At 41.4% G+C, this 19,716-nt stretch overlaps 1 pseudogene; it reads left to right on the top strand.

The window, feature by feature from the left end:
* LOC128576791 (pantothenate kinase 1-like) overlaps window positions 1–18,484 on the top strand; it is a 31,408-nt pseudogene extending 12,924 nt beyond the window's left edge.
* Window positions 18,485–19,716: the final 1,232 nt, after the last annotated feature.

Here is a 19,716-nt window from a genome sequence, read left to right as displayed (position 1 = left end):
ATTTCAGATGAGTCACCAGGGCCCTGTGATCCAGTTCCCAGAGACCTCTTGAACTCTCCCACCCAAGACAGCTGCCGATTGAGACAGTTGATTTGGACCTTTTGAACTGGGCTAATAGACTGAGGACTTTTCAGGCGGTGCCCTGGGTGTGCGGTTGTAGGAAGGTTTGATTCTCCTTTTCCAACTGGGGCCAGAGGGGGGCGGGCGGAGTGACTTAATTGCTGATTTTTCCACAGAGCTGAGACTTCAAGCTAGAATAGAAGTTGCAATAGGATCGAACAGAAACCAGCTGAAAACAAGACAGAACCACTTAGCTCCAACACACAAAACAGGCCCCAGTTTCTCAGGCCACAACAGTGTAAGGGCCCTTGATAAAGCCCCAGGGGAAAAATCAAAGGGAGTAAAATAACCATGGGGCAGAAACAGCGGAAAAACTCTGGTAACATGAATAACCAGAATAGATTAACCCCCCCAAGAAAAGATACGGCAGATGTGATTGAAGATCCCATTCATAAACACCTGGCTGAGATGTCAGAAATCAAATTCAGAATTTGGATTGCAGACAAGGTTAATAAAATGGAATTAGGAATTCGAGGAGAAATTCAAAAGTGGTCTCAAGAATTTAACGAATTTAAAGACAAAACCACCAAAGATTTAGACACACTGAAGCAAGAATTTACGGCCCTCAAAGATATGAAAAATACAATAGAATCCCTAGGCAACAGAATGGAGCAAGCAGAAGAAAGGAATTCTGACATTGAAGATTAAGTTTTCGAACGCTCCAAACCTCTCAAAGAGGAAGAGAAATGGAGAGCAAAAACGGATCACTCACTCAGAGGATCTCAGATAATTGGAAATAAAGCAACATATGAATTATTGGGATTTCTTAGAATGAAGAAGTGGCCTCGAAGGGCACAGAGGCCCTTCTGCATGAAAGTATGAAAGAAAATTTTCCAGACATGCATAGAGAATCTGAAATTCAGATAGCAGACAGCTTCAGAACCCCAGCACGATTCAACCCCAATAAGCCATCCCCCAGACATATCATAATTAGCTTCACTAAAGTTAACATGAAAGAGAAGATTCTCAAAGCAGCCCGGCGAAAAAAACTATTAAGTACAAAGGTAAGAATATTAGAATAACTGCAGATCTCTCTGCTGAAATTTTCCAGGCAGAAGAGGGTGGTCTTAACTTTTAATCTCCTAAAGCAAAATAACTTTCAACCCAGGATCTTGTATCCAGCTAAACTGAGTTTCATCTATGATGGAGAAATTAAATACTACAATGACATTCATATGTTGAAAAAAATTTGCCATAAGTAAACCAGCTCTTCAGGATATTCTCTGACCTATCCTCCACAATGACCAACCCAATCTTATACCACAAACGTAAACTCACTCAGAAACTTCGGACCAACTTCAACTTCCACACGGGGGAAAGGATTAAAAATGTCCACTGGACCTTTGAAAAACTCGATACCCAAAATTCCACCAGACTTATCAATACTCTCCATCAATGTGAAAGGCTTAAACTGTCCTCTAAAGAGGCATAGGTTAGCTGACTGGATACAAAAACTCAAGCCAGATATTTGTTGCATACAAGAGTCACATCTCAACTTAAAAGACAAATACAGACTCAGGGTGAAAGGATGGTCATCCATATTTCAGGCAAATGGTAATCATAAAAAAGCAGGTGTTGCAATTTTATTTGCAGATACAGTAGGCTTTAAACCATCAAAAGTAAGGAAGGACAAGAATGGTCACTTCATATTTGTTAAGGGTAATACTCAACATGATGAGATCACAATTATTACTATCTATGCACCAACCAGAATGCACCTCAATTTATAAGAGAAACTCTAACAGACATGAGTAACTTGATTTCCTCCAACTCCATAATCGTCGGAGATTTCAACACTCCTTTGACAGTGTTGGATCGATCCCCCAGCAAGAAGCTGAGCAAAGAAATCTTAGATTTAAACCTAACCACCAAAATATTTAGATTTAGCACACATCTACAGAACATTTCATCCAACAAACTTCAATACACATACTTCTCATCAGCCCACGGAACTTACTCCAAAATTGACCATATTTTAGGTCACAAGTCTAAACTCAGTACATTTAAAGGAATAGAAATTATTCCAAGCATCTTCTCGGACCATCATGGAATAAAACTTGAATTGAGTAACAACAGGAATCTGCATACTCATACAAAAACATGGAAGTTGGAGGGGGGAGACAAGATGGCGGACTGAAGCCAGCTTTCAACAAAGGCTCCCGTCCAGAAGGAGAGTTAAGGGACAGGAATTTAGTAAGTATCCTGGTGGACTTGAGCCTCACCAAGAGAGAAGGCTGAAGAACGCACATCAACACCGCTGAGGCAAGTTGTGATCACAAGGACGCAAACAAAAGGTACAAAATCCACCACCAAGCGGACGGGAGGCCCCCTCCCCCATGAGACCGGCTCTAGAGCCCCACAATTGAACAATCGGGCAGAAATTAAAGGCCCTCCCACTACACTCCACGGGAGAGACCTTCTAAAAACTGGACCTACCTCCCCTACTGGGGTGCCGTGGCGTTCTCCTGCCGGACATAGGGCTGAATAAAACTTTGGGAATCCTTTGCCGGCAACCCTGAATTCCCGGCGCTCCCCTCCCGCCCACTGAGGTCTGGAGGCCTGTCCCCCAGGACTTGGGATCCTTGGGTGATTTCTCAAGAGGAGTGGACAGTCCCCGAGTTGCGACTGGTCAGCATTGACTCTGAGGCGCGCCGAGTGAGGAGAGGGCACCGGGCAGAGGGGGAGTCACGCCTCGCGTCACTTCCCTGCGGTGCAGTGCAGCAACCCTCCCCGGGCATACGGGGCCCAAGACTGAATCAGACTCTGGCCTCCCCGCTGAGAGCTGAGAACCCCTACTCTCACTCGGGGTCTGAGGGACTATCCCCCAGGAGTTTGGCTCCTTGGGTGATTTCTCAAGGGGAGTGCACAGTGCCTGAGCTGCGTCAGGTCAGCGCTGACTCTGGGACACGTGAGCGAGGAGAGGGCACTCTGCTGAGGGGAAATCAAGCCTTGGCGGCACTTCCCTGCGGTGCAGTGCAGGAGCCCTCCCCGGACCGTAGTATTGCGTGAAACTGAATGAAACTCCAGCTTCCCCCCGCCCCACACCCAATCCGGGTCTGGGGGCCCATCCCCCAAGAGTTCTGATTCTTGGGGGATCTCTTAAGGGGTGTGGACCCAGCACAAACTGCGGCCGCTCAGTGTTGACTCTGGGGCGCGAGACAGAGGAGAAAAGGGTCGCCTGAGTGCCCACACCAGAGCCGCAGTTCCCTGGAGGTAGATTAACAGCCGTTTTTTCTTTAACGGCAGAACGCTCACTTCTGGATATTTTGAGGCCACACCCCCTGTCTCCCTGGGCAACCAGAGGAGGCCACCGGTGACACGGCTCACAAACCCGGAAGCCTCCAGGGCGGGGCCGACCCAGAGAAGTGTTCAGTCGCAATTCTCCAGCAGCAAAGACGTTTGAACTCAAAACAGCCCGTCTCCTGTAGGGGACGACAGGAACAGAGACAGAACCTCACAAAGTTGTCTGTTCTGTTCTGCTCTGTTAGCAGCATCCATCAGGGACGGGGCTAAGCCTGAGTGAACACCTACTTCCCATCACCTGCATCAAACACTCAAAGATGTCAGGCCCCATCTCCTCCTGCTAGATAGCGGCAGTCTGCGGGGGCCTGGCAGACTTCCTTGCGATTCAGGCAGGTGCAAACCCCTGGAGTGTCTGTTCACTGCAGGCAACTGGGTTAGCCATCTGCAGAGATACCAGTGACTGGGTCCGACGGAGGGGCAAAGTGGGGAAGGAGACGTCAACCTTCCCAGACTGCTCTGTTTGCTGGGTGGCTCCTCCTGACTCCGCGCTGCACTGGGGTGAGATGTGTCAGAGGAGTCACCAGGCCCCTGTGATCCAGTTCCCAGAGACCTCTTGAACCCTTCCACCCGAGACAAGTGCCGATTGAGACAGTTGATTCGGACCTTTTGAACTGGGCTAATAGACTGAGGACTCTTCAGGCGGTGCCCTGGGTGTGCGATTGTAGGAAGGTTTGATTCTCCTTTTCCAACTGGGGCCAGAGGTGGGCAGGCGGGGTGACTTAATTGCTGATTTTTCCACGTAGCTGAGACTTCAACCAGAGCAGAAGTTGGAATAGGATCGAACAGAAACCAGCTGAAAACAAGACAGAACCACTTTGCTCCACCACACCAGACAGGGCCCCAGTTTCTCAGGCCACAACACTGTACGGGCCCTCGATAAAACCCCAGGGGAAAAACCAAAGGGAGTAAACCATGGGGCGGAATCAGCGGAAAAACTCTGGTAACATGAATAACCAGAAAAATCAACCCCCCCAAGAAAAGATACGGCAGATGTGATTGAAGACCCCATTCATAAACAACTGGCTGAGATGTCAGAAGTCGAATTCAGAATTTGGTTTGCAGACAAGATTAATAAAATGCAATTAGGAATTCGAGGAGAAATTCAAAAGTTGTCTCAAGAATTGAACGAATTTAAAGACAAAACCACCAAAGACTTAGACACACTGAAGCAAGAATTTACAGCCCTCAAAGATATGAAAAATACCGTAGAATCCCTCAGTAACAGAATGGAGCAAGCAGAAGAAAGGATTTCTGACATTGAAGATAAAGTCTTCGAATGCTCCCAATCTCTCAAAGAGGAAGAGAAATGGAGAGCAAAAACGGATCACTCACTCAGAGAGCTCTCAGATAATCCGAAAAAAAACAACATAAGGGTTATAGGCAATTCGGAGAATGATGAAGTGGCTGCCAAGGACACAGAGGCCCTTCTCCATGAAATTATGAAAGAAAATTTTCCAGACATGCCTAGAGAATCTGAAATTCAGATAACAGACAGCTTCAGAACCCCAGCACGATTCAACCCCAATAAGCCATCTCCCAGACATTTCATAATTAGCTTCACTAAAGTTAACATGAAAGAGAAGATTCTCAAAGCAGCCCGGCGAAAGAAAACTATAACGTACAAAGGTAAGAATATTAGAATAACTGCAGATCTCTCTGCTGAAACTTCTCAAGCAAGAAGAGGCTGGTCATCAACTTTTAATCTCCTAAAGCAAAAAAACTTTCAACCCAGGATCTTGTATCCAGCTAAACTGAGTTTCAACTATGATGGAGAAATTAAATACTTCAATGACATTCATATGTTGAAAAAATTTGCCATAAGTAAACCAGCTCTTTAGGATGTTCTCAGACATATCCTCCACAATGACCAACCCAATCCTATACCACAAAAGTAAACTCACTCAGAAACTTCGGATCAAACTCCAACTTCCACACTGGCGAAAGGATTAAAAATGTCCACTGGACATTTGAAAAACTCGATACCCAAAATTCCACCAGACTTATCAATACTCTCCATCAATGTGAATGGCTTAAACTGTCCTCTAAAGAGGCATAGGTTAGCTGACTGGATACAAAAACTCAAGCCAGATATTTGTTGCATACAAGAGTCACATCTCAACTTAAAAGACAAATACAGACTCAGGGTGAAAGGATGGTCATCCATATTTCAGGCAAATGGTAATCATAAAAAAGGAGGTGTTGCAATTTTATTTGCAGATACAGTAGGCTTTAAACCATCAAAAGTAAGGAAGGACAAGAATGGTCACTTCATATTTGTTAAGGGTAATACTCAATTTGACGAGATCTCAATTATTAATATCTATGCACCCAACCAGAATGCACCTCAATTTATAAGAGAAACTCTAACAGACATGAGTAACTTGATTTCCTCCAACTCCATAATCGTTGGAGATTTCAACACTCCCTTGGCAGTGTTGGATCGATCCTCCAGAAAGAAGCTGAGCAAAGAAATCTTAGATTTAAACCTAACCATCCAATATTTAGATTCAGCATACATCTACAGAACATTTCATCCCAACAAAACTGAATACACATACTTCTCATCAGCCCACGTGACTTACTCCAAAATTGATCACATTTTAGGTCACAAGTCTAACCTCAGTAAATTTAAAGGAATAGAAATTATTCCATGCATCTTCTAGGACCATCATGGAATAAAACTTGAATTGAGTAACAACAGGAATATGCATACCCATACAAAAACATGGAAGTTAAATAACCTTATGCTGAATGATAGCTGGGTCGGAGATGAGATTAAGAGAGAAATCACCAATTTTTTGGAACAAAATGACAATGAAAACACAAGCTATCAGAACCTCTGGGACACTGCAAAGGCAGTTCTAAGAGGGAAATTTATAGCACTGCAAGCCTTCCTCAAGAGAACGGAAAGAGAGGAAGTTAACAACTTAATGGGACATCTCACGCAACTGGAAAAGGAAGAACATTCCAACCAAAAACCCAGTAGAAGAAAAGAAATAACCAAAATTAGAGCAGAATTAAATGAAATTGAAAACAAAAGAATAATACAAGAGATCAATAAATCAAAAAGCTGGTTTTTTGAAAAGGTCAATAAAATAGATAAACCTCTGGCCAACCTAATCAGGAAAAAAAGAGTAAAATCTCTAATATCATCAATCAGAAACAACAAAGACGAAATAACCACAGACTGATCAGAAATCCAAAAAATCCTTAATGAATATTACAAGAAAATTTATTCTCAGAAATATGAAAATCTGAAGGAAATAGACCGATACTTGGAAGCACGCCACCTTCCAAGACTTATCCAGAATCAAGTGGAAATGTTGAACAGACCCATATCAAGTTCAGAAATAGCATCAACTATACAAAACCTCCCTAAAAAGAAAAGCCCGGGACCAGATGGTTTCACGTCAGAATTCTACCAAACCTTTAAAGAGGAATTAGTACCTATATTACTCAACCTGTTCCAAAATGTAGAAAAAGAAGGAAGACTATCCAACACGTTCTATGAAGCAAACATCACCCTGATCCCCAAAGCAGGAAAAGACCCAACAAGAAAAGAAAATTATAGACGAATATCACTAATCAATATGGATGCAAAAATATTCAAGAAGATCTAACAAACAGAATCCAGCAAACACATCAAACAAATTATACATCATGACCAAGTTGGTTTTGTCCCAGGGTCTGAATGCTGGGTCAATATACGTAAATCTATAAATGTAATTTAGCACATAAACAAATTAAAAAACAAAGACCATAGGATTCTCTCAATTGATGCAGAAAAAGCTTTTGATAATATCCAGCATCTCTTCATGATCAGAACCCTCAAGAAAATTGGTCTAGAAGGGACTTTTCTTAAACTGATAGAGGCCATCTACAGCAAACCCACAGCCAATACCATCTTGAATGGAGTTAGATTGTAATCATTTCCACTCATATCAGCAACCAGACAAGGCTGCCCATTGTCTCCATTGCTTTTCAACATTGTAATGGAAGTTTTAGCCATGGCAATTAGGGAAGAAAAGGCAATCAAGGGTATCCTATAGGGTCAGAAGTGATCAAACTTTCACTCTTCACAGATGATATGATTGTGTATCTGGAAAACACTAGGGACTCTACTACAAAACTCCTAGAAGTGATCAAGGAATACAGCAGCGTCTCAGGTTACAAAATCCACATCCATAAATCGGTAGCCTTTATATACACCAACAACAGTCAAGTTGAAAAAGCAGTTAAGGACTCTATCCCATTCACAGTAGTGCCAAAGAAGATGAAATATTTGGGAATTTACCTAACAAAAGACGTGAAAGATCTCTATAAAGAGAACTATGAAACTCTAAGAAAAGGAAAGCTGAAAATATTAACAAATGGAAAAATATACCATGCTCATGGTTGGGAAGAATCAACATTATCAAAATGTCCATACTACCCAAAGCAATATATAATTTCAACGCACTCCCTATTAAAGTTCCACTGTCATATTTTAAAGATCTTGAAAAAACAATACTTCGTTTTATATGGAATCAGAAAAAACCTCGATTACCCAAGACATTACTCAGAAATAAAAACAAAAAAGGAGGAATCACACTACCTGACCTCAGACTTTACTACAAATCGATAGTGATCAAAACAGCATGGTATTGGCACAAAAACAGAGAAGTAGATATCTGGAATAGAATAGAGAACCAAGAGATGAATACAACTGCTTACCGCTATTTGATTATTGACCAGCCAATTAAAAACATTCAGTGGGGAAAAGATACCGTATTTAACAAATGGTGCTGGCTGAACTGGCTGGCAACCTGCAGAAGGCTGAAAATGGACCAACACCTTTCACCATTATCTAAGTTAGACTCTCTTTGGATTAAAGATTTAAACTTAAGACATGAAACTATAAAAATACTAGAAGAGAATGCAGGGAAATCCCTTGAAGAAATTGGTCTGGGTGAGTATTTCATGAGGAGAACACCAAGGGCTATTGAAGCAGCTTCAAAAATACACTACTGGGACTTGATCAAACTAAAAAGCTTCTGCACAGCAAAGAACAGTGTACGTAAAGGAAACAAACAGCAAACAGAATGGGAGAAGATATTTGCAGGGTATATCTCTGACAAAGGTTTAATAACCAGAATGCACAGAGAACTCAACGCATCAGCAAGAAAAAATCAAGGGATCCCATCGCAGGCTGGGCAAGGGATTTGAAGAGAAACTTCTCTGAAGAAGACAGGCGCATGGCCTTCAGACATATGAAAAAATGCTCCTCATCTTTAATCATCAGAGAAATGCTAATCAAAACTACTTTGATATACAATCTAACTCCACTGAGACTAGCCTATATCACAAAATCTCAAGACCCGAAATGTTGGCGTGGATGCGGAGAAAAGGGAACACTTCTGCACTGCTGGTGGGAATGCAAATTAATACATTTCTTTTGGAAAGAGATATGGAGAACACTCAGAGATCTAAAAATAGATCTGCCATTCAATCCTGTAATCCCTCTGCTGGGCATATACCCAGAAGACCAAAAATCACAACATAACAAAGGTATTTGTACCAGAATGTTTATTGCAGCCCAATTCATAATTGCTAAGTCATGGAAAAAGCCCAAGTGCCCATCGATCCACGAATGGATTAATAAATTGTGGTATATATACACCATGGAATACTATGCAGTCTTAAAGAAAGATGGAGACTTTACCTCTTTCATGTTTACATGGATGGAGCTGGAACATATTCTTCATAGTAAAGTATCTCAAGAATGGAAGAAAAACTACCCAATGTACTCAGCCCTACTATGAAACTAATTTGGGGCTCTCACATGAAAGCTATAACCCAGTTAAAACCTAACAATAGGGGGAAGTGGGAAAGGGGTGGTAGGTAGTGGGAGGGGATCGGTGGGATCACACCTGTGGTGCATCTTACAGAGGTATTTGTGAAACTTGGTAAATGTAGAATGTAAATGTTTTGGCACAGTAACTGAGATAACGCCGGAAAGGCTATGTTAACCATGTGATAAAAATGTGTCAAATGGTCTATGAAGCGAGTGTATGATGCCGCATGATCATATCAATGTATATAGTTACGATTTAATAAAAAAAAAAAGATGTAAATTCTCCATGTTTCCTTAAGGCTGCATAATATTCCATGGTGTACATATACCAGAATTTATTAATCCATACGTGGATCATGCGCCTGTCTTCTTCAGAGAAGTTTCTCTTCAAATCCCTTGCCCAGCCTGCGATGGGATCCCTTGTCTTTTTCTTCCTGATGCGTTTGAGTTCTCTGTGCATTCTGGTTATTAAACCTTTGTCAGAGATATACCCTGCAAATATCTTCTCCCATTCTGCGGGCTGTTTGCTTGCTTTACTTACTGTGTTCTTAGCTGTGCAGAAGCTTTTTAATTTGCTCAAGTCCCAGTAGTGTACTTTCGAAGCTGCTTCAATTGCCCAGGGGGTTCTCCTCAGAAAATACTCGCCCAGACCAATTTCTTCAAGGGTTTTCCCTGCATGCTCCTCTAGTATTTTTATACTTTCACATCTTAAGTTTAAATCTTGAATCCAATGAGAGTCTATCTTAGTTAATGGTGAAAGGTGTGGGTCCAATTTCAGTCTTCTGTAGGTTGCCAGCCAGTTCACCCAGCACCATTTGTTAAATGGGGAATCATTTCCCACTGAATGTTTTTAATTGGCTTGTCAAAAATCAAATAGCGGTAAGTAGCTGGATTCCTCTCTTGGTTCTCTATTCTGTTCCAGATATCTACTTCTCTGTTTTTGTGCCAATACCATGCTGTTTTGATCACTATCGATTTGTAGTAAAGTCTGAAGTCTGGTAGTGTGATTCCTCCTGTTTTGTTTTTATTTCTTTTTTTTTTTTTTAATTTTTTTATTAAATCATAAGTGTATACAATGATATGATTATGGGGCATCATACACTCACTTCATAAACCATTTGACACATTTTTATCCCAGTGGTTAACATAGCCTTTCCGGCGTTATCTCAGTTACTGTGCCAAAACATTTATATTCTACATTTACCAAGTTTCGCAAATACCCCTGTAATATGCACCACAGGTGTGATCCCACCGATTCCCCTCCCTCTACCCACCCCCCCCTTTCCCACTTCCCCCTATTGTTAAGTTGTAGCTGGGTGATAGCTTTCATGTGAGAGTCCCAAATTAGTTTCATAGTAGGGCTGTGTACATTGGGTATTTTTTCTTCCATTCTTGGGATACTTTACTAAGAAGAATATGTTCCAGCTCCATCCATGTAAACATGAAAGAGGTAAAGTCTCCATCTTTCTTTAAGGCTGCATAGTATTCCATGGTATAGATATACCACAATTTATTAATCCATTCGTGGATCGATGGGCACTTCGGCTTTTTCCATGACTTAGCAATTATGAATTGGGCTGCAATAAACATTCTGGTACAAATATCTTTGTTATGTTGTGATTTTTGGTCTTCTGGGTATATGCCCAGCAGAGGAATTACAGGATTGAATGGCAGATCTATTTTTAGATCTCTGAGTGTTCTCCATATATCCCTCCAAAAGGAATGTATTAATTTGCATTCCCACCAGCAGTGCAGAAGTGTTCCCTTTTCTCCGCATCCACGCCAACATCTCTGGTCTTGAGATTTTGTGATATAGGCTAGTCTCATTGGAGTTAGATGATATCTCAAAGTAGTTTTGATTTGCATTTCTCTGATGATTAAAGATGATGAGCATTTTTTCATATGTCTGAAGGCCGTGCGCCTGTCTTCTTCAGAGAAGTTTCTCTTCAAATCCCTTGCCCAGCCTGCGATGGGATCCCTAGTTTTTTTCTTGCTGATGCGTTTGAGTTCTCTGTGGATTCTGGTTATTAAACCTTTGTCAGAGTTATACCCTGCAAATATCTTCTCCCATTCTGAGGGCTGTCTGCTGGCTCTGCTTACTGTGTTCTTAGCTGTGCAGAAGCTTTTTAGTTTGATCAAGTCCCAGTAGTGTATTTTTGAAGCTGCTTCAATTGCCCGGGGGTTTCTCCTCATGAAATACTCACCCAGACCAATTTCTTCAAGGGTTTTCCCTGCACTGTCCTCTAGTATTTTTATAGTTTCATGTCTTAAGTTTAAATCTTTAATCCAATGAGAGTCTATCTTAGTTAATGGTGAAAGATGTGGGTCCAATTTCAGTCTTCTGCAGGTTGCCAGCCAGTTCACCCAGCACCATTTGTTAAATAGGGAATCTTTTCCCCACTGAATGTTTTTAATTGGCTTGTCAAAAATCAAATAGCGGTAAGTAGCTGGATTCATCTGTTGGTTCTCTATTCTATTCCAGATATCTACTTCTCTGTTTTTGTGCCAATACCATGCTGTTTTGATCACTATCGATTTGTAGTAAAGTCTGAGGTCTGGTAGTGTGATTCCTCCTGTTTTGTTTTTATTTCTGAGTAATGTCTTGGCTATTCGAGGTTTTTTCTGATTCCATATAAAACGAAGTAATGTTTTTTCAAGATCTTTAAAATATGACAGTGGAGCTTTAATAGGGAGTGCGTTGAAAGTATATATTGCTTTGGGAAGTATGGACATTTTGATAATGTTGATTCTTCCCAGCCATGAACATGGTATGTTTTTCCATTCGTTAACAATTTCAGCTATTTATTTTCTTGGAGTTTCATACTTCTCTTTATAGAGATCTTTCACGTCTTTTGTTAGGTAAATTCCCAAACATTTCATCTTCTTTGGCACTATTGTGAATGGGATAGAGTCCTTAACTGCTTTTTCAATTTGACTGTTGTTGGTGTATATAAAGGCTACCGATTTATGAATGTTGATTATGTAACCTGAGACGCTGCTGTATTCCTTGATCACTTCTAGGATTTTTGTAGTAGAGTCCCTAGTGTTTTCCAGATACACAATCATATCATCTGTGAAGAGCGAAAGTTTGATCTCTTCTGACCCTATATGGATACCCTTGATCAGCTATTCTTCCCTAATTGCGGTGGCTAAAACTTCCAGTACAATGATAAAAAGCAATGGGGACAATGGGCATCCTTGTCTGGTTGCTGATCTGAGTGGAAATGATTCCAATTTAACTCCATTCAATATGATATTCGCTGTGGGTTTGCTGTAGATGGCCTCTATCAGTTTAAGAAAAGTCCCTTCTAGACCAATTTTCTTGAGTGTTCTGATCATGAAGGGATGCTGGATATTATCAAAATCTTTTTCTGCATCAATTGAGATAATCTTATGGTCTTTGTTTTTTAATTTGTTTATGTGCTGAATTACAATTATAGATTTACTTATATTGAACCAGCATTCAGACTCCGGGACAAAACCAACTTGGTCATGATGTATAATTTGTTTGATGTGTTCACTGGATTCTGTTTGTTATATCTTATGGAATATTTTTGCATCTATATTCATTAGTGATATTCGTGTATAATTTTCTTTTCTTGTTGGGTCTGTTCCTGGTTTGGGGATCAGTGTGATGTTTGCTTCATAGAACGTGTTGGGTAGTCTTCCTTCTTTTTCTACATTTTGGAACAGGTTGAGTAATATAGGTACTAATTCCTCTTTAAAGGTTTGGTAGAATTCTGACGTGAAACCATCTGGTCTCGGGCTTTTCTTTTTAGGGAGGTTTTGTATAGTTGATGCTATTTCTGAACTTGATATGGGTCTGTTCAACATTTCCACTTGATTCTGGTTAAGTCTTGGAAGGTGGCGTGCTTCCAAGTATCGGTCAATTTCCTTCAGATTTTCATATTTCTGAGAATAAATTTTCTTGTAATATTCATTAAGGATTTTTTGGATTTCTGATGAGTCTGTTGTTATTTCGTCTTTGTTGTTTCTGATTGATGATATTAGAGATTTTACTCTTTTTTTTCTGTAAGGTTGGCCAGAGGTATATCTATTTTATTGACCTTTTAAAAAAACCAGCTTTTTGATTTATTGATCTCTTGTATTATTTTTTTGTTTTCAATTTAATTTAATTCTGCTCTAATTGTGGTTATTTCTTTTCTTCTACTGGGTTTGGGGTTGGAATGTTCTTTGTTTTCCAGTTGCTTGAGATGTCCTATTAAGTCGTTAACTTCCTCTCTTTCAGTTCTCTTGAGGAAGGCTTGCAGTGCTGTAAATTTCCCTCTTAGAACTGCCTTTGCGGTGTCCCAGAGGTTCTGATAGTTTGTGTCTTCATTTTCGTTTTGTTCCAAAAAATTGGCGACTTCTTTCTTAATCTCATCTCTGACCCAGCTATCATTCAGCATAAGGTTATTTAACTTCCATGTTTTTGTATGAGTATGCAGATTCCTGTTGTTACTCAATTCAAGTTTTATTCCATGATGGTCCGAGAAGATGCAAGGAATAATTTCTATTCCTTTAAGTTTACTGAGGTTAGACTTGTGACCTAAAATGTGGTCAATTTTGCAGTAAGTTCCGTGGGCTGATGAGAAGTATGTATATTCTGTTTTGTTGGGATGAAATGTTCTGTAGATGTCTGCTAAATCTAAATATTGGATGGTTAGGTTTAAATCTAAGATTTCTTTGCTCAGCTTCTTACTGGAGGATCGATCCAATACTGCCAAAGGAGTGTTGAAATCTCCGATGATTATGGAGCTGGAGGAAATCAAGTTACTTATGTCTGTTAGAGTTTCTCTTATAAATTGAGGTGCATTCTGGTTGGGTTTAAAGATTTTAATAATTGAGATCTCATCATATTGATTATTACCCTTAACAAATATGAAGTGACCATTCTTGTCCTTCCTTACTTTTGATGGTTTAAACCTATTGTATCTGCAAATAAAATTGCAAAACCTGCTTTTTTCTCATTACCATTTACCCGAAATATGGATGACCACCCTTTCACCGTGAGTCTGTATTTGTCTTTTAGGTGAAGATGTGACTCTTGTATGCAACAAATATCTGGCTTGAGTTTTTGTATCCAGTCAGCTAATCTCTTCCTCTGTGGAGGACAGTTTAAGCCATTCGCATTTATGGAGAGTATTGATAAGTCTGGTGTAACTTTGGGTATCAAGTTTTTCAAAGGTCCAGTGGACATTTTTAATCCTTTCGCCAGTGTGGATGTTGGAGTTTGATCCGAAGTTTGTGAGTGAGTTTACTTTTGTGGTATAGGTTTGGTTTGGTCATTGTGTAGGATAGGTCTGAGAATATCCTGAGAAGCTGATTTACTTACGGCAAATTTTTTCAATATATGAATGTCATTGAAGTATTTAATTTCTCCATCATAAATGAAACTCAGTTTAGCTGGATAGAAGATCCTGGGTTGAAAGTTTTTTTGCTTTAGGAAATTAAAAGTCGATCACCACCCTCTTCTGGCTTGAAAATTTCAGCAGGGAGATCTGCAGTTATTCTAATATACTTTCCTTTGTATGTAATGGGTTTCTTTAGCCGTGCTGCTTTGAGAATCTTCTCTTTCATATTAACTTTAGTGAAGCTAATTATGATATGCCTGGGGGGTGACTTATTGGGGTTGAATCGTGCTGGGGTTCTGAAGCTGTCTGCTATCTGAATTTCAGATTCTCTAGGCATGTCTGGAAAATTTTCTTTCATAATTTCATGCAGAAGTGTCTCTGTGCCCTTTGAGGCCACTTCACCGTTCTCAGAAATCCTATTTATTCGTATATTGCTTTTCTTCAAATTATCCGAGAGTTCTCTGAGTGAGTGATCCGTTTTTGCTCTCCATTTCTCTTCCTCTTTGAAAGATTGGGAGCATTCGAAGACTTTATCTTCAATGTCAGAAATCCTTTCTTCTACTTGCTCCATTCTGTTGCTGAGGGATTCTACTGTATTTTTCATATGTTTGAGCGGTGTAAATTCTTGCTTCAGTGTGTCTAAATCTTTGGTGGTTTTATGTTTAAATTCGTTAAATTCTTGAGACAACTTTTGAATTTCTCCTTGAATTTGTAATTCTATTTCATTAATCTTGTCTGCAATCCAAATTCTGAATTCAATTTCTGACATCTCAGCCAGTTGTTTATGAATGGGATCTTCAATCACATCTGCTGTATCTTTTCTTGGGGGAGTTTATCTGTTCTGGTTATTCATGTTACCAGAATTTTTCCACTGATTCTGCCCCATGTTTTTTTACTCCCTTTGATTTTTGCCCTGGGGCTTTATCGAGAGCCTGTACAGTGTTGTGGCCTGAGAAACTGGGTCCCTGTCTTGCTTGGTGGGGCGATGTTATTCTGTCTTGTTTTCAGTTGGTTTCTGTTTGATCCTATTGTAACATTTACTCTGGCTTGAAGTCTCAGCTGTGTGGAAAAACCAGCAATTAAGTCACCCAGCCCGCCCACCTCTGGCACCAATTTAAAAAGGAAAAGGAAAATCAAACCTTCCTACAACCGCATACCCAGGGCACCGCCAGGAAAATCCTAAGTCTCTTAGTTCGGTTCAAGAGGTCCAAATTGATTGTCTCAATCGGCACCTGTCTCAGGTTGGAGAGTTCAAGAGGTCTCTGGGACCTGGATCACGGGGGTCTGGTGACTCCTCTGATATGGCTTACTCCATTGCTGCGTGGAGTCAGGAGGAGCCACCTAGCAAATAGTCTGGGAAGGTTGATGTCTTCCCTAGTCTGGGAAGGTTGATGTCTCCTTCCCCAATTTGCCCCTCCGTCAGACCCAGTCACTGGTATCTCTGCAGATGGCTAACCCAGTTGCTTGTAGCGAACAGATACTCCAGGAGTTTGCACCTGCCTGAATTGCAAGGAAGTCTGCCAGGCCCCCGCAGTCTGCCGCTGTCTAGCAGGAGGAGATGGGGCCTGACGTCTTTGAGTGCTTGATGCAGGTCGTGGAAGGGAGGTGTTCACTCAGGCTTAGCCCCGTCCCTGATTGATGTTGCTAACAGAACATAACAGAACAGCCAACTTTGCGGGGTTCTGTCTCTGTTTCTTCTAAAATCGCCTACAGAAGATGGGCTGTTCTGAGTTCGAACATCTTTGCTCCTGGAGGTTTGTGTCTGATTACCTCTCTGAGTCAGCCCTGCCCTGGAAGCTTCCTGGGTTTGTGAGCAGTGTCAGGCAAATCCTTTGCTCACTGGTGGCCTTCTCTGGTTGCCCAGGGAGACAGGGGGTGTGGCTTAAGAATATCCAGAAGTGAGCCGTTTTGCTGTTAAAGAAAAAACGGCTGTTGATCTGCCTCCAGGAACTGCCGCTCCTGTGTGGGCACCCAGCCGACCCTTTTCTCCTCTGTCTCACACCCCAGAGTCAGCACTGAGTGGTCACAGTTTATGCTCTGTCCACACCCCTCGAGAGATCTCCCAAGAATCTGGACTCCTGGGGGGTAGTCCCCCAGACCCCCGAGTGAGAGTGGGGGAAAGCTAGAGTTTCATTAAGTTTTATGCCTGGCCGTATTGATGCCCGGGGTGGGCCGCTGCACCGCACCACAGGGAAGTGCCTCCAAGGCGTGACTCCCCCTCAGCTGAGTGCCCTCTCCTCACTCGTGTGTCTCAGCGTCAGCGCTGACCAGTCGCGGCTCGGGCACTGTGCACTCCCCTCGAGAAATCACCCAAGGATCTGAACTCCTGAGGGACAGGCCCCCAGACCCTGATTGAGAGTTGGGGGGAGTGCTGAGAGCTCAGCAGGGAAGCTAGAGCTTCATTCAGTTTTATGCCTGGCCATATTGATGCATGGGGAGGGCTGCTGCACCGCACCGCAGGGAAGCGCCACCGAGGCATGACTCCCCCTTAGCCGGGTGCCCTCTCCTCGCTTGCGTGCCTCAGAGTCAGCGCTGACCAGTTGCAGCTCAGGGACTGTCCACTACCCTTGAGAAATCACCCAAGAATCCGAACTCCTGGGGGACAGACCTCCAATCCTCAGCGAGTGGGAGGGGAGTTTTGGGGGCTCAGGGTTGCCAGCAAAGGATTTTTAAAGTTTTATACAGTTTTATGCCTGGCAGGAGAATGCCCTGGCACCCTAATAGGGGAGGTAGGTCCAGTTTTTAGAAGGTCTGTCCCATGGAGTGTAGTTGGAGGGCCTTTAATTTCTGCTCATTTGTTTAATTGTGGGGCTCTTGAGCCCATCTCATGGGGGAGGGGGACTCCCATGAGCTTGGTGGTGGATTTTGTACCTTTTGTTTGTGTCCTTGTGATCACAGCTTGCCTCAGCGGTGTTGATGTGCGTTCTTCAACCTTCTCTCTTGGTGCAGCTCATATCCACCAGGATACTTACTAAATTCCTGTCCCTTAACTCTCCTTCTGGATGGGAGCCTCTGTTGAAAGCTGGCTTCAGTCCGCCATCTTGTTCGAGTTGGACTGTCTGTTTCAGGGGCTGCTTTATTTCGACTCTGTTGGCTTCAACGGCAAGCCTGAATGTTCCTAGATTGAAAATCACACATATCCTGAATTGTGTCAAAATAAGCCATACTGCCTTGACATCCATACCCTATGTTGCTGGTTAACATGGGCTCATTTTAACATTGGTGTCAGCATCCTAGCAGTGTACTGCAAGGACAACTGTAAAAGAGTTACAGGGACCAGTCTTGGAGGTGAAACATTCCTAGGCCTATATTGCTTGCTGACTGGTTGTTAGACCTTTGAAGAAGCTCTGGAAATGGCAGCTACAGGTGACAGCACCAATGTGATAAGCTGGTGAAGGAGATTTACGGAGGAGACTATGAACGATTTGGCCTTCAAGGATCTGCTATAGCATCAAGCTTTGGCAACATGATGAGTAAAGAAAAGTGAGATTCTATCAGCAAGAAAGACCTTGCCCAGGCCACATTGGTCACCATCACCAACAATGTTGGCTCCATTGCTGGGATGTGTGCATTGAATGAGAATATAGATATAGTTGTGTTTGTTGGGAATTTTCTCAGAATCAATATGGTCTCCACAAAGCTCCTAGCATATGCCGTGGATTTTTGGTCCAAAGGACAGCTAAAAGCTCTGTTTTTGGAACATGAGGGTTATTTTGGAGCTGTTGGGGCACTGTTGGAACTATTCAAAGAGATGAGCAGTCATGGGAACAGCCTCCTGAGGGGACAGAGAACTGAAAACTGCTGCTGGGAAGGTGAAAGGCCCTATGGGATGGAAGCCAGGTCACTGTGGCAGAAGCACCTGCTGGAATTGTAAATAACTTAAAATCCTTCTAGCTGATCTTTTACTTAGGTTTTGAGCTAATGATTCAAAATGGGGAATATAAGAGTTTTTTCTGTATACTTTTTTTTTTTTTAATTTGTGCAGTGTGGCCAAACCTACCAATTTTATGCATTAACTTTGAAAAGTTGTATAATGTTTAAAAGGACCTGATATATAAGTGATGTTCACTTTTCTTCTGCAGTTTACTTATCTGTGTAGTAATTTTAACTTCATTTAGTAATTACTCTAGGAGATTTTACCTTTGCTTATATTTTTCGTAACGTTTCATGATTTGCTATTGGTTTCAAATGAAACTACAAATCTGGCTTGTTTTACTGTGAACACTTTGTTTGTTTGCCCTTCTTTGTCTTGTTTTCCTGTTTGGATGTCTTAAGAAAAAAGAAAATCCTTCCCCCTGTTTATGTCCTCCAATGGTCTGCCTCCCCATCCCATAACATTTCTTTGATGTAATTGTTTATATCAGTCAGGGTGCCGACCGGCCCAATACAAAGTTAAGCATAAGATCTAAAGCGCTGGAAAATGCCTATGAAGGGAAGACTTTGAAAGTGTTAATGGATTTAATAAGTCTGGCAAAAGTTGCAAATTATATGCAATTTTGTCTTATCCCTTATAAATATAGTGTGTGTTTGCGCTTATTTTATGCTTGGTTATGTTAAATTTAAATAATCTATGATAAAGTGTCCTCATTCATGCTCAGCATATCAATGACAGCAAATCCTTGTGCAAGAAGTTTGAAACTAACTGAGAAAAGTCTCCCAGTTGATGCATTATTCGTATCAGGAGATTTACGGTAAGTCATGGCTTGAGGTGTCAGGTAGTAATTAATATCTATTTGTTTTGTATATATATGTACCTAGAAACTTTATAACAAGACATCTTAAATAATAATGTTTAAGTTTTTCATTTTTAATATTTTAAACTGAAAATTGTACTTCAATCCCAGTTTCTAAAATTTAAAAAATAATTTATGATACTGATCTATATATTTTCTCCTTTTAAAAGACTCCATTAAAACTGACAGTTAACTTTCAAATGAGGGTCATGTACCAATATTGGAACGCATGAGGTCTAATGATCTTGTGGTTGTTGAAAGGGATTTTTGAAGAACGGTATAATTACTCCACGATGGATCTTTCCTTCTCTGCCTTCTGAGCACCATTTTTAATTTCCATCTCTTCAAGTCTTGAAGAAGTTGATGCTAATTG

Source organism: Nycticebus coucang, chromosome X (assembly GCF_027406575.1).
Source record: "Nycticebus coucang isolate mNycCou1 chromosome X, mNycCou1.pri, whole genome shotgun sequence".
NCBI lineage: Eukaryota > Metazoa > Chordata > Mammalia > Primates > Lorisidae > Nycticebus > Nycticebus coucang.
The sequence above is the reverse complement of the archived record's forward strand: the minus strand, read 5'-3'. Positions and strand labels throughout refer to the sequence as shown.